Raw genomic sequence first — 16,122 nt, 5'->3', positions numbered from 1 at the left:
AAGATAATTTTTTTTGGGGGGGGGGTTCGAGACAGGGTTTCTCTGTGTAGTTCTCTGTGTAGCCCTGGCTGTCCTGGAACTCACTCTGTAGACCAGGCAGGCCTTGAACTCAGAAATCCACCTGCCTCTGCCTCCCAAGTGCTGGGATTAAAGGCGTGCGCCACCACTGCCCGGCGGGAAGATAATTTTAAAAAGATGTTTTAAGATGCTTATAGTGGTTCTTTTAAGGTGGGTGCTGATAATTGTATATCAGATACGTATACAGGACTTGTCTAATTTTCAATCAAAAAAAATTGTTTGCGACAGGGTCTCACATAGCCTCCACAGACCTCCAGTTTATCATGTCCCCAAAGCTAGCCTTGAACTCCCGATCTGCCTCCACAGCCTGAGTGCTGGGATTACAGGTGGGTGCCACTGGGCCAGCTTCTCTTTCCTTCTCAGCCTTCTTCCTCTTTTCTTCCATCCTCAGTTGTGTGTGTTCACGTTTACAGTAATTAGCTAATTCAGCAAGTATGTATCTTACTCTGTCCTAGACTCTGGAGTTGGTGATGTGTAAGATAGGATTCCTGTTTGGAAGCTTGCTTTCTTTGGAACTATGCCTATGTCCTGCTTCAGAGCACTTTGGAGGGAGTAAAAACACATGGTAGTTGTGTGTCCAAGAGGGAACAAATGAAGTCAGTCTGTCTCCACATGCTCCCGTCCGTTCTCCCAGGCCTTCCCTTCCTGTTGTGTTGGAGTGTGTAGTGTATCAGTGCGGAGCACAGTATAATGTACGTTTACTTGGAACGTAAGATGAGTAGAGCACAGGGAAATGAGCTAGCTCCAAGCACTGTGATTAGTAAGGTTGTGTTTGCAGGTACCGCATACCTGGGTTAGAGATCAACAGAGGGAGGGGAAAGATGAAAGGGGAAGAGACAGAGGAAGATGAGGTGGACACAGTGGGAGAAGATGGTTTTTAGTAGTGTCCCGAGTCAGTCTGTACTCTGCTGTCATTGTTTAAGCTTGAATCATGGACTTGCTGCCTTCACTCCCAGAGTGCCAGGATTATGAGCTTGTGCCACTCAGGAATCTTTGTTTCATTTGAGACGGGTTTTACTTTGTAGCCCAGTCTGACCTGGAACTCACTTTGCACCACTTGTTTGCACAGGCTGTGCAAGCAGCCTTCTCCACTCAGCCTCCCAAGGGCTGGAGTCAGGAACGTAAACCGCCACACCCTTCTCGGGTTTCTTGATTTGAAGAGTCCAGGAGGGCATTATTGTGCAGGCTGTAATTGTAACTGAAGCGTGTGTGGTACTGGTCATTGACCCACTTGTTGACATTTGATTACACTTGCTCTTCTCAGATCATTTAAGGTCTTAAGTGTGAAATTATATTGAAAGGAAAACAGTATAGAAAACAGAAATATTATTTAATTTGTGATGGTCCAATAACTTGTTAGATATTAAAATTGTAGTCAAATTCTGCTTGCTAATTATAAAAAGAGTTTAAATCCGAGCATACGTTTTTGTGTCTGCCTGAATCCATTATTGGATATATATGTATGTATATATACACTCACATTTTGTGTGGAAGCCGGTGACTTGTTGAAGACAAGGTCTCTCTACACAGCCCAGGCTGGAATATATAGACCAGGCTGGCCTCAGACTCACATAGATCCTCCTGCTTTTGCCTCCTGAGTACTGGGATTAGGGATATGTACCACCAAGCCAGGTTCTACTTTATCTACTGTCTAAGACAATGTTTCTTACTGAGCTTGGAGCTCCCTGAGCTCAAGTCAGGCTGACTAGTCGATCACTGAGCCCCGGGATCCTCCTATCTCCTCTTCCGCAGCTCAGGGATTATAAGCACACACACCACCTGACTTCCGTGGCTGCTGGGGAATCAAAACTCTGGTCCTGTGCTTGCATGGTGAGCACCAGCTGAGTCATCCCCACACACCTCTGTCCGTTCGTTTTGTTTTGACACTTAGTGGAAATGAAGGATTTCCTAATCCAAAGTGGTAATAGTTGAAAGTGTGTGCACTATGGCACTCTAAAATTTCTTTTGAAACAAAATCATTACCCTGTATCTTGAAAATAGAATCTTTACATTTATTTATCTATTTATTGTGTGTGTGTGTGTGTGTGTGTGTGTGTGTGTGTGTCTACCCAGGTATTACGACGGTGTGTGTGTGGAGGTCACAGGACGATCTGCGAGAGTCAGTTCTCTCTAGCCCGTGGATCCAGGGAATTTCACTGAAATCATCAAGCTTGGTGGCCAGTGCCTTTACCTGCTGAGCCATAGCTTGAAGTGGAATGCTGCTCTTTTTATGATTCATGTTTCTTCCATCCTGAGCAAGAAAAATTGACCTATCCTTAAGGCTATCAAGATACTCTGGCTTCTTTACAGGGTCTCATACACCCTAGGCTGGCCTCAGACTCAACTATGTTTCAAAAATGACCTTTTCTCACGCGCAATAAGTCTCTGGAGACTTGATATAAGTTGAATCACATAACAAGTGATCCTTTGTGACTGGCTTCTTTCACTTGTTCTGTTTGTTGTTGTTAGAGGTCACTGTAGTTCAGGCTTGGCCCGGAACTTACTGTGTAGCCTAGGCTCTTTAATTGTGGCAGAAGGGTCTCGGGCTTTGACGTGCTGGTATTATAGGGTTAGCCACCATGTCTGGCTTTGTTCCTTTTTTCCTTTTTAAATTACATTTATTTATTTTGTATGTGTCTTTGATGTGCATCATGGTCCTTGTGTGGAGGTCAGAGGAGAGCCCGTAGGATCTGTTATGCCCCTCTAGCTGGTGTGTCCCAGAAATTGAGTTTAGGTCATCCGGCTTGGTAACAGCTGCCCTGACCTCACTGGACCATCTTGCTGACTTTGGTTTTTCTTTTTTTAAAAACAGGGTTTCTTTGTAGCCTATGTAGCTGACGGTGACTTTGAATTTTTGATTCTCTTGCCTTTTTCTCCCAAGTGTTAGGATTATAGGCATGGCATGTACTACCAATCAAACCCAGGGTTTTGTGTGTGTTGGACAGGCGCTCACCAACTCTTCTGTATCCTCAGCTCAACCCTTGTGCACACGAGAGAGAATTACTAAAATACTATTAAGTTTTCTTGATAGGTGTGATCTTTTGTGACCTGTAAAAATATATGCTCCCTAGGGTATTTATGCTCAAATACCTACATCCACTCTCTAGGGAAGGAACCCAAACACACACACACAAACTTACGAAATAAGGTTACTGATAGAAATAACCCTTTGCTGAAGAGCATGTGAGGAAAATGAACAGAAGATAAACCAAGAGAAGTGAGGGCACAGTGGACAGGATGCTCAGAGGGCCATGGCCAGGCAATTTTTAAAGTTTTTAGAGAGGGCCTTTTATGTGTTTCTGGATGGCCTGGAACTCACAGCATCCTCCTGATTCTCTCTCCTGTTGAGATACAGGCATGGCCCATCACACCTGGCTGCATGTTAAATGTACTAAGAGTATGTTGGAGTAGTGGAGCATGCCTCTGGTCCAGGGAGTCTGAGGCAGGAAGATCACAAATTCAGGGATAGTGGACACTGTAAAAAAGGTATGCTGTTTCAGAGGGAGGGAGGGAGGGAGGGAGGGAGGGAGGGAGAGAGAGAGAGAGAGAGAGAGAGAGAGAGAGAGAGAGAAACAGAAAGAGAGATCCTGATTTTTATACTCTTCCTGAAACTTTTAGAGTTTTTGTTGTTTTTTTTTAATCAGTGTTATATGTTTGAAAAGTTCATATCATTTAATAAGAGTATAGACTTGTAAGTAAAATAGTTTTAGGCCTTAACTTACTGAATAATAAGTTCCTTATTGAGCAGGATTCTTTTACTAATAATTGCACACTCTGGATTCCCATATGTAAAATTACAAAGCTAGAGATTTTGGTTTTCTGGGTGTTTTGTTATAACTAATGAGGAATTGTTGAGGAATATTCCTTTGGTGCACATAGCTGCAAAAGGAAGAATGCCCTTCTACTATGTATATATCAAGTCAGGCTCAAATTAAATGTGTGTACCATTCGGTCAGCCCTCGCCTTGGGCAAAGATAGCACGATTTCATACAGTTTAAAGGTTTCAGAGTTAGCCCCTGACCCCCATTCCCCACTCCTCATTTTTTTTTCCTGCAGTTTGCCCTAAAGTATACAGTTATTGCCATAAACCACAAAACATGCAGGGGACAGGGCTGAGACACAGCATTGTGGTTTCACCTCCAGCAGACACCCCTCGGTGAATTCCTGGATGTAGTTTGTTACTACAGTCAGCCTCTGCTTCCCACTGGCTGCAGAAGAAACCTTACTCATTTGCACAGTCCCCCACCCCCAAGTCTAAACTTTAAGTTTGGCCCCTGTCTTCTGATTAGGACACTAGGGAACTGCCTTCAAGGAAGTGTTGTTTCTACTGGTCTCTGAAGAATATAAAAATATTTGAACACACAGGGGGACAGGATATTTTAGGTTGTAGTAAAACTATGTGATCTTAGGGTGGAAAGTAGAAAAGCATGGAGACTGGACTGATCGTTTTTGTTGTTTTTTGTTCTTGTTAGAGAGAGAGAACGCTCAAGAGAGAGAGACAGAGACAGAGAGAGAACGCTCAAGAGGGAGAGAGACAGAGACACAGAGAGAGAACACTCAAGAATGAGAGAGACAGAGAGAGAACGCTCAAGAGGGAGAGAGACAGAGAGACAGAGAGAGAGAACGCTCAAGAGGGAGAGAGACAGAGAGAGAGAACGCTCAAGAGGGAGAGAGACAGAGAGAGAGAATGCTCAAGAGGGAGAGAGCGAGAGACAGAAGAGAGAGAGAGAGAGAACGCTCAAGAGAGAGAGACAGAGACAGAGAGAGAACGCTCAAGAGGGAGAGAGACACAGAGAGAGAACGCTCAAGAATGAGAGAGACAGAGAGAGAGAACGCTCAAGAGGGAGAGAGACAGAGAGAGAGAGAACGCTCAAGAGGGAGAGAGCGAGAGACAGAAGAGAGAGAGAGAGAGAGAGAGAGAGAGAGAGAGAAAGAGAGAGAACGCTCATCTAGGTGCAGATCCCCCTCTGAGTCCAGAAGAGATCGTCAGGTGCCTTGGCACTGGAGTTAGATGTGACTGAGTAGCTGACCATGAGAACTGGGAACTGAACTCAGGTCCCCAGTCCAAACAGTATGCACTCCTAGGTACTGAGTCATCTCTCCAATTCCTTTTTGTCCTGCTTTGAAACAGTGTCTCCCTATGTAGCCCTGGATGGTCTTAAAATTCTTTTCTACATTTATTTGTTTGTTTGTGTGTGTCCCTCGATACACTTGTGGAGGTCAGAGGATGACTTAATCTTCAGGTGTCTGTTTTCTCCTTCCAGGGATCAAACTCAGGTGATCAGGCAGCAGATGTCTGCACCCCCTGAACCACCTTGCAGGTTCCATGAACTCGTTTTTTTAATCTGCCTTTTTTCTCTCTACTTGTTTCTTCCTTTCCTTCCCCTGGCTCCAGTCCCTGCTGCCTTTTAGCTAGGCTTTGATCTTTTGCTTACACTGTGCTTTTCTCCCTCTGCTGGCTGAATCTGCCTGTTTCTGACCACCCACAGTTATCTTGGAACTTTGGCAGCACTAATTGTCAGGCCCATGAATTTGAACTGCTAATTATGTATTGCCTTGATTTTTAAAGTAGCTTTATGTTGTGTTTCATTTTCCCAAATAGATGGTCTCCATCAGGCTCTTAGGTCTGAGGGAACACAAACCACTTAGGCTTGCTGGCTGTGGTGCTGGGGCTGGGATTGCCGTGAATTATTATTACAAAACCACTGAGCTGCCAGAATGAACTCCAGCTGGGATTTAAAATGGCCTCTGAGAAAGAAGCCCACCCCCATGCCAGCTTCCTGGCTATGTGGCTTGCTTGGGGTCTCTTTGGCTCTTTTCTGTGCTTCTTCTCCACTCTAGGATATTACTATTTTTTTTTAATAGAAATTATAACATAATTTATCTTGACTATTAAGTTTTTTTGGAGTTGTCTTAAATCCTGACTCTACGGCTAATGTCTGGCCTCCCCCTTCCTTATGCAGCCCTTTTCCCTAAAGACTGGCATTTTCTGCTTTTTCGTGACATAGGTTTCTCTAAAGCCTCAACTTGTTTTTTTGGCTTTAAGATGTAGGGTCTATCATTTTAGCCCAGGCTTGCCTCCATTTCAGAGGCAATTCTGAGGGCTGGGATTGTATGCACAAACCACTGTCCATGTGTAAGAGTGTTTGCCTGCATCAGTGTGTGTGCACCATGTATGTGCCTGCTATGTGTGGAGGCCACAGGAGAGCAGTGGATCCTCTGAAGATGGAGTTACAGGAGGTTGTAAGGTGCTATTTGTGTTCCAGGATCCAAACCCAGGTTCTCTGCAAGAGTAGCCGGGGCCCTTTAAAGGGGTTTAAACATTTTTGTAAATATATTAAATTGCTTTGCATGTTTGTTTTACTTTATTTTTCCTTCTCTTTTATCCCCAGCTGTGACTTGCTCTCAGTAACCTTGATTTCATTAGCTGCTGAACCATCATCTCTCCAGGCCTTTTGGCTCCGTTTAAATGCGACTCTTCCTGATTTATGGAGTTATCTCCAGATTTGGTGATACATGATCTTTCAAGCTGCAGTTTTGTCTCCCAGCTATCCAAATTAGATTTGATCTGCCCTGCTTAGGCTGAAAGAACAGAAAGGACATTTATTTTGTTGTGCCTATGCACATGAGTGCATGCCCTTGGAGGCCTGGAGCTAACAGGGTGAGAGCTGTCCAGCATGGGTCCTGAGAATCAAGTTCAGGTCATCTGCAAAAATAGCAAGTGCTCTAACCACTGAACCACCTCTCCAGCCTCTTGGTATAATGTTGCCTTTGGCATAATATTTGTACTGTAATATGCAATTACTTTCTGGGGTTTAAAGGTTTTTGTAAATATATTAAATTGCTTTACATGTTTTGTTTTACTTTGTTTTTCTTCTCTTTTACCCAGCTGTGGCTGAGTCTCAGTCACTTTAGTTAACTTCTGTTAATGTGAAGTATTAGTGACATGATAGAAATTGTTGAAATTAGTAACTATTAGTGACTATGATAGACATTGAATGTTTTATAGAAATAGTATGAGATTGTGGGAAAATAGGAACTTTAAATCTTACATTCACTGAGAAGTATATAGTCTTGGGCAGGCTCTGTTTTCTCTCTGAGGCTCAGAGACATTATTAGTAGTATAAATTAATATAATTATATTATATATAACTATATAATATATTATATATTATAAATATTAATGTTATTCAGGATATTACTATTAATATGTTACTATGTTTTATATTGTACATTATGTACTATTATTCTTGTGTCAGTGTTAAAGAAGTTTGCATATAAAATATATGCAAGTGAAATGTATTCATCTTTTTCTTCATTGTTGTGAAGTATAGCGTATGGTCCCTTATCAATCTGAGAGGCTCGAGTAAAGAGGTGGGGCTTCAAGCTGAGATGAGATGCCCTGGCAGGTAAAGTGCTTGCTGGGTTAGCCTGATAACTGTCTCCCAATGCTGCCTTCTCATCTCCGCGTGCATGTCATGCCACAGAGGTACCTGTGCTTACAGACACACACACACACACACACACACACACACACACACACACTGATAATAAAAACAAATTTTGAAGTATTTTCCAATGACATAATTGAAGCACAGGCAGTTTCAATCTGTCACTTAAAATAATAATAATTACAGTTGTGATTATGAGTTTTAGCTGTATGTTGAACTTCTGTCTCCTGCCTTTGCTTACCTTTCAGCAGCCTTACTTCTTTTCCAAGTGGCTTTTTACTTCTGTGTGAGTCTTTGAGTTCTCTGACTATGAAAGAAAGATGTCCTTTATCCTACTTTTAAAGAGTCCGTGCCAAGGCAGCCCCTGTACCCACTTCTTGGCCAATCCCCACAGTTTCCGAGACTTCCCTTCTTTCCTCAGCTCTGCTTTCGTCAGCTGTCCCCAGGCCTTCATGTTGATTTGTTTTTCTTTCCACCTCTGTTCCCTCCCACTTCTTCTTCCCAGAAACCACCTCCACCAACTGTATGGTTCTCATTATTTTAATCATTTTACATGGTTTTACTTTGTTTGTGTTGTATGTGACTATGCTTTTTAAGTATACATGAACTAATGTATACAAACATAAAAGTATGCATATCATACTAATATTATAGTAGGAATATATACTTACATTATGTATTACTTACTGTCCAAATCAGGTTAAGTTCATCTCCTCAAACATTTAGCATTTCCTAATGGTGAGCACTGTCAAAATCTCTTCTTTGGGTGTTTTAAATGTATTATGTGTTATCTGTGGTTACACCATTTTGCCACAACACACCAGGACTTCTTCGACTTGTGTAACTGTAACTTAATGCCCATTGATCAGCTTGTCTCTACTGTTCCCCCTGCCCCCCAATCCTGGGTATATGTATTTTTCAAGGCTACATTATAGTGAGGGTTTTTGTTGTGTTTTTGTTTTGTATTCAAGACAGGGTTTCTCTGTGTGGCCCTGGCTATCCTGAGACTTATTCTATAGACCAGGCTGGTCTCAAACTCAGATCTGTCTTTCAAGTGCTAGGATTAAAGGTATGCACCACTATGCCCAGCTTATAGTGAGTATTTTAATATGACCTCTTAAAATGACCTCTTCTATTCTAATATCACAAGAAATTTGCACTTTGTTATAAAGATTTTATGTATTTTTGTGGTGAAACTTCCAGTACAGACTTGAAAATAGCACATGTTACTCCAGCTCAATCACTGATTACTTTTTTTTAATGCCATAAGGCATCAAGGTATGTGACAAAATTCTAGTCTTGTATCTTTTATAATCTATGAGTGCCTCTGTGCCAGTCTCGATGGCCCGGAAAGTAAAGACCCTTGCTACCAAGCCTGGCAATGTAAGTTCAATCCTTGATACCCACATGGTGAAAGGAGAGAGCTAACTGCCAAAAGCTGTCCTCTGACTTCCACAGAGGTGTTGTGTTGACACATGCACACACACGGGAGGGAAAGAAGGAAAGAAGGAAGGAAGGAAGGATCTAGGAAGGAAGGAAGGAAGGAAGGGAGGGACAGGACAGAAGGAGAAAGAAAGTTTCCCCTTAATCTAAAAATTAATTCGTGATAACTAAGCTTCCTGTATACCCAGACTTTTGAAATTAATTAGAGTAATAACCATTGGTGACCCCTAAAAATCACAAGTATGCTGTGTGTCTGAGGTGTGTAGGAAATGCCTTTACAGGCAGGCATCCATACTAGCTAAGGCCCAGGACACATGACTCGATGGCACGTAGTAGGGCTAATAGTTCTGCTGAGTGGTGACTCTGAGGAGAGCAAAGACCAGGTGGTTGAAGGAGAAAGAACAGATTTGAGCTGGACTTAAATTGTGAGGAGTTTGGATAGGATGGAGAAATCTGGAGATGGGTGAGGACTTGTAGAGATGTGTACACTAACCCTCCAGGAAACAAGGAAAACAGCAAGGTGAGAAGTCTCTGAGACCCCTGCCCAGTGATCTTTAGTTCATCAAAATCACCTGACAAACAAGAACATTCCTAAGTACAGGCGTGTGGTGTTAAAGAGTGCTTCAGTGCCTGAGATGCAGCAAAGCAGAGCTGGCCTGTCTGCAGCCTGGGAAAGACTCTGTGAGGGCCTGCCTCCTTCCGCCTCATGAGATCCAGGATTGCGTCAGTTCCTGGAACCTTGCCGAGGAAGGAGCAAGGTCCGGAGATAAGGATGTTGTGTGTGTGATGCTGTTGCTTGTTTTTCAGTTAATTTTTAGAGATGTGGAGTCTGGGAGGTTGTTTCTGTTAATATTTCCTTAGGGAAAGATCTTGAGGAAAAAAATATCCCCAAACTGGCCCCAGTCCCAGTTTGAGACTCTCACAGCCTTTAGTCAAAAACTGGGGAACTTGAGAGATTATGTGATCACGTCATATGAGTAAGGGTTGGCTATTGCTTTTATGGACTGTGAAGTATTTTCTGATCTAGAATTATTTTTTCTTGTTCTCTGTTCTTCCTTTTGTGGTTGTGAGGAGTGAAGCCACCGCCTCACTAATACTAAATAAACATGGGAGCCTCTTACCAGGTCTGTTGGGTAGTTCATGGTTCTTTACATCAAAGCCCTCTTTCCTGTTACCTCAGTGCGGTAATAGGAAATCAGAGACATTTCTGCGTGTGCAGAATCAAAATGCAGCAGACAGTTGAGCTGTCCTTCAAAAGTGAGTGGATGACTGAACATAATACAAAACTGAAAAGGGTATCACTTGCTATGTAGTGAATATTGGAATATTCTTATTATTTCAGCTTTCCTGTTTCTCTCTGGTTCTTACAGAACTTTCCAGAGTTATTCTGAATTCATTTATTTTTAAAAGCTCTGTATTTAGAGTTCAAAAGACCATAAGGATCTCTTGATAACCATTAGAGTTCCTTTCTGTCTGAATACGGTGGCTCATGCCTTTAACCCCAGCACTTGTGTGAGGTAGGTGCAGGAGGATCAGGAATTCAAGGCCATCCTTGTTTATATAGGAAGTTCTGGCCAGCCTGAGCTGCATGAGAACCTATCTCAACAAAACAAAACAAAAAACCCTAGAAGAAAAGTTTCTTATACCTAATAAAAATAGGTCTAACTTAGGGACAGATGTTAATAAGTAATGGAGGGCTGCTAATTCTTCCTAGAAATATGACCTGAAATTAAACTTAAGCTTTGATGAGGTCTGTTTCCCAGAGGCCCCTTCCTTAAATTCCAATTTCCCTCCTCCCCACTCCCCTTCTTTCTTGAGACAGGGTCTCACTGTGTAGTTCTGGCTCCTTGAAACTTGATCTATAGACCTGGCTATCTTTCAGACTCCTGATCATTCTCCTGCCTCTACCTCCCCAACATTGGGATTGTATGTGTGCACACCACCGCTCCCAGCTCTTTTTTAATTAAGAGAAAATGTGGTAGATTGGTCACAGTCGATGATAAATGAATTGCTACCGAAGTAGGAAGAAAACAGGTTTATTGAGTATGTCACAAACAGGTTTATCGGGTACACTGCAGGGAGTAGCAGGCTGGGCAGTAACAAAAGCACTGCCTGAAACTTGACTTTATCTTAGTGAGAGACCTGGCTGCGGGTGGGGGCTGAGAGTGGTGGCTCACACCTCACAGCTGTACTGCCAGTGCTCAGGAGGCTGAGCTCCAGAAGACTGCTCTGGGTGTACAGCCCCTGAAATCCCGGGAAGTGACAGATCTTAGCCCTGGGTGAGTCCTTCCATAGTGGCTGTGCTTCAGGCTAAGGCAGAACCCGGGCTCTGGTAATACGGTGTTTGATTTGCATTGTTTGCCATGGACATGCAGGGATTGCCAGACTAGTGCCACCTCAACTATTCATCCGGTGCAGGAAACTGAGAGGAGACCGACTTGTTCAGAGCCAGAGCACCAATTAAGTTCATAGATCTGCTGACCCTCGCTCAAGGGTAGGGGCTGGGGGCTCCTCCTCTCTTTAACTTTATCATTCTTTTATTTCTTTTAGAGTGTTATTTTAAGACGGGGGTTGGGGGGTGGTTGTCTGTCTGTCTGTCTGTCTGTCTGTCTGTGCCCACAGAGGCCAGAGGTATGGGATTCCTCTGGAGCTGGAGTAACAAGGACTTATGAGTGGCCTGGAGGGTGCTAAGAGTCAAACCAGCCCATTAGGTTTTTATCTTCCAAAGGATTCTGGATTTCTCTGGAGGTTTTCCCCCTCCTTTTGTGGTATTTAAACTCTACTAAGCACTTAAATTTGCATAGTTTGTTACAGATTTCAAGTAAGAGCTGCAAAATATCCATCAATTACTCTGAAAATAGAGGCACAGAAAGGGGCTTCGAGGAATGTCCTTAGCTTAATTTGAAAACTTCTTTAAAATATTTTTTAAATTAAAGATTTTTCCTTGTGTTTTATAAATATACCATTTTATCCTCACTCACTTCTATAGTCACCAGGCACACATGTGGTGCACAAACATACTGGTTAACATTGTATTTATCTTATGTGTAAGGAGGCCAGAAGAGAAGGTAAGAGTCCCTGGAACTGCAGTTACAGATGATTGTGAGCTACCATGTGGGTTCTGGGAAGTCAACAGAAGTATCTGAACCAGCAACAAATACTCTTAACTGCTGTGCTGTCTCTCCAGCTCCCATAGAAAATATTGTAAATGAAAAAAAAAAAACTTACTACTGATATTGGGGTGCTGTTACTAGGGGTGGGGAGGAACAAAAATCTGTTGTGTTGACCAACTCTGGGAAGAGCAGGCTGTTGAGGTCCAGGTTGTGGGACTATCTGGGCTGGCCACTTTTTGGAGCTGTCCTAGATGCAGGTTATAGGAAACACCTGAAGATGCTGGGACAGATGTGTGTGGGTGTGGGTGTGGGGGGTGTAGAAGATAAAGTTAAGGAGTTTGGGGAGAAAACTCTTTTCTTGGGTGTACATTTGAAAGTTTTAGGTCTTAGTAGTTGGAGGAGGGAGCAGGGTCCCAGGACTAGGGAAAGAGGAATCGATCCCTCAGGGATAGACAGGTAGGGAGGGAAGCAGGCTGCTGAGTGACAGCACGGATCTGGAGTGAATTTGACCCGTGAGAAGTGGATGCCCTGAAGCCTATGAGTATCTTTTTAAGATTACATGTTAGTGTTACCGTTGTCTCATGTTAAAGTTCTGAACTTTGAATCTCACCACCGCCGTCGCACAGCGCGGGGAAGAGAGCTGAAGCATTTTCCTTCCTCTCATGCCCCTTGACTCATTTTCATTACCATTCAAGGTTTTCACGACCTCCAACCTTTATAACTTACGTTTACCAACCTCAAAACACTTGCCTAGATCCTCACACGCTTTCTTGTATCCTTAAACCTTACATAGACGATGGTGGGACAGATGCAAGGAAGTTAGATGGTGGCTGTGGAAGGGTGGAGCTTCAGGAAATTTCTGTGGACGTTATAATGTCCAATAAGGCCTTGAAGGATGTATAGGACTTCAGTTGAGGGAGCAGACATTGGTAAGCAGGGGTGTGGGGATCCAGAGTCTGTGTCCTTTTTGGAGCCAGGGTGTTGTGATAGAGAACAGCTGGAGATAATGCCAGAAAGCTGGCTAAGCCAGTTTGTAAACTCTAGTTTGTGCTGAGGAATTTGCACTTTTCTCAAAGAATTGGCAGCTTTTATCCTGTGAAGGGCCAAGAGTAAATGGTTTAGGCTGTGCAGACCACTGTAATTATTCATCTCTCCCACTGTGCCACATGAACCAGGGATAGATAATACGCTCATGAATAATGTAACTGTTCAGTTTACATTTATAAAAACCAGCCAGATTCAAGTCTCTGCTGTAAAACACAAGAAGATATTCTTATCTAGTTGTGGTTTAGTGCCCATTACCCATCCTCCCATGCACAGCCTCTCTAGCCTGTAGGAGCATCTACTCAATGTCTATGAAATTAACTTTTTAATTGTAGTTGTGTGTGAGAACCTACAATATTTGACGTTCTGTGTGTGGCTATTGCACTAAAGATGTCCTGTAGTCCGCGTTGCTGCACGTCTACCATGTTGATTTTACCTCCTTGTCATCAGAATCTGTTCTCTTCGAATAAAGTGTCCTTAGAGGACAGGCGAGAGATAGATAGATAGCATTGTCATCCTCAGAACGGAAGCAAAAGAAAGCTGCTCCCAGAGCGGCTTCTGAACTGCTGTCCCGGGACACTGTCCGTATACAGATGCTCCTCAGTAAAGGAAAGCTGAGGGGAAATGCACAGTCAGGATGGCGGCTCTAAGAGTGGGAACACAGGATAAAAGAAAGTGCAGATGTGAGTTTTGAGTGAGCTTAGGTACCGTGAATACTAGTTGTTAACACTTTGTTGAAGCAGAATTGAAGTTTCTAGAAAAGTTGACTGTATTAACTGGAAGTTCTTTCATCTTGGCAAAAATTCCAGAATCTGAATCACAAGGAAATTACCCCTATTGTTTAGAAAAGGAAGAACAAGCTGAAGTGAAAGCCATAGAAACATGTTCCCATATGACACACACAAAAAGTAGTAAGAGTTAATAGAACACAACTACTGTGATCTACAGTAACATTCCTGTGTGACACACTGGTGCACTTGCGGCACAAACACTGTTAGAGTGACCATGTGCTATCTGATTGGATTTAAGGCCGCTCCATGAAGTGGATGGAACCCATGCCTGACACAGCTTGGGTGGCTAAGTAAGAACCTGAGACTAAATAGGCCATGGGCCAAGGGAAAACCAAATACTATTGTTTTGCTAAAGGAACACAGCAATAAAGTGACTCCTGATGACACTGTGCCATACTTCTGTATCTTAGTTAGGGACACTTGCTGTGATCAAACACCATGACCAGAAGCAACCGGAGAGGATAGGATTTATCTGGCTTACACTCCCATACCACTGTTCATCATTGAATGAAGTCAGAACAGGAACTCAAGCAGGGCAGGAACCTAGAGGCAGGAGCCGATGGAGAGGCTCTTGCTTACTGGCTTGCTCAACTTGCTCTCTTATAGAACCTAAGACTACCAGTCTAGGGACGGTACTACCCACAGTGAGCTGGGTCCTCTCCCATCAATTAAGAAAATCCCTTATAACTGGATCTAATGAAGGTATTTCCTCAATTGAGATTCCTTCTTTTCAGATGACTCTAGCCTTGGTCAAGTTGACATAAAACTAGCCAGCACACCATGGATCAGTGACTTGCTCAGCCATCATCAGAGACGCTTCCTCCTACAGTACTTGGGGACTAATACAGAGATCCACAACTGGACAGTATGCAGAGGGTGAGAGACTCTGGAACACTCAGTCCTAAATGTTTTCCTTAAATCCCTGCCCCCAGGGCTCAGGGAGCTATGCAAAAGAGGAGGTGGAAAGGTTGTAAGAGCCAGAAGGGGTGGGTGACACCAAGGAAACAGTGTCTTCCAGACACAACAAAACTGACTCACATATGAACTCAGAGACTGTGGCAGCATGCATGGGGCCTGCACAGGTTCCAGACAGACAGACAGGAGCTGAGAGGGAGACATAGATAAGAGCCCCTGCTTCTTAACCAAAAGAAGCGATCTCCAATTGATAACCACTTGCAAAGGAAAAGCAAGTTTCCTACAATGGTGTCTCACTGGGTACACAAACCGCAGTTGAGGGCAGGCCCCAAGTCAAGCAAGTAGATAGCCAGCGCAGATCAACTCACTGGTGTTTTTGTAGTTTTTGGTTTGGTGGTTTGGTTTGATTTGGTTTGGTTTGGTTTGGTTTGGAATTTTTGTCTCTTGTTGGTTTTTTTGTTTTGTTTTTTTTCTTTATCTTACTGGTCTTTTGTTTATATGATATACTTCCTAATTTTATGTTTTTATGGGTTTTATTTGTGTGTTTCTTGTGTTTTTCTATTATCATTATTATCATTATTATCCTCATCATTCTAGTTGGTTTGCTTTTTTATTGCTCATTCATTTTCTTTTTGTTTTGTTTTTGTTTTTCGAGATAGGGTTTCTCTGTGTAGCCCTGGCTGTCCTGGAACTCACTCTGTAGACCAGGCTGGCCTCGAACTCAGAAATCCACCTGTCTCTGCCTTCCAAGTGCTGGGATTAAAGGCATACGCCACCACCGCCCGGCTCTCATTCATTTTCTACAGAAAGGAAGAAGATGTGGAGTTGGCTGGATGGAGAGGATCTGGGAGAAGATAGGGGAAGGAAAATTGATCAGAATATAGAAAATGAGAGAGTTGTTAAATTTAACTTAATAACAAAGATTAATATCTAGAATAAATTAAAGATTCCTTTAAAAAAGACCACTGGCATAGGGCAGTAGCTGAGAAGGTAAAGTGCCTGCCCCATCAGTGGGAAGATCTGAGTTCAGAGTCCTAGAACACAAATAAAAAGCTGGGCATGCACGCTGGTGAGTACGTAAGTAGCCTCCTGTGCCCACTGCTTGGGAGTGGAGAGACAGGTGGGTCCCTGAAGCTCATTGACCATCCAGTGTAGCCAAGTCATTGAACGTCAGGAGAGTTCAGGGGTTGTTTTCTTTGGGGACTGTCTCAAAAAAAAATCAAAAGATGGAGAGATCAAGGAAACATACAGCACATCAACCTTTGACCTTGACATGCATGTGCATGC

At 43.1% G+C, this 16,122-nt stretch overlaps 1 protein-coding gene across 2 annotated transcripts in view; it reads left to right on the top strand.

Annotated features, from left to right (window-relative positions):
- The window catches only part of Tmod3 (tropomodulin 3), a 56,471-nt gene that overhangs the window by 2,360 nt on the left and 37,989 nt on the right, over positions 1 to 16,122 (top strand). Inside the window, exon 1 of one of the 2 annotated variants that reach the window (XM_034508990.2) lies at positions 14,654 to 14,796. The exons of the other annotated variant lie outside the window; for it this stretch is intronic. The gene's annotated coding sequence lies outside the window, so the exon portion shown is untranslated. Of the gene's footprint in view, positions 1 to 14,653; positions 14,797 to 16,122 lie in introns of those variants that run through there. 2 annotated transcript variants of the gene reach the window in all.

This window comes from Arvicanthis niloticus, chromosome 7, assembly GCF_011762505.2.
Source record: "Arvicanthis niloticus isolate mArvNil1 chromosome 7, mArvNil1.pat.X, whole genome shotgun sequence".
Taxonomy (NCBI): Eukaryota; Metazoa; Chordata; class Mammalia; order Rodentia; family Muridae; genus Arvicanthis; species Arvicanthis niloticus.
Note: the sequence above shows the minus strand (reverse complement) of the source record. Positions and strands in the feature narration are given on the sequence as shown.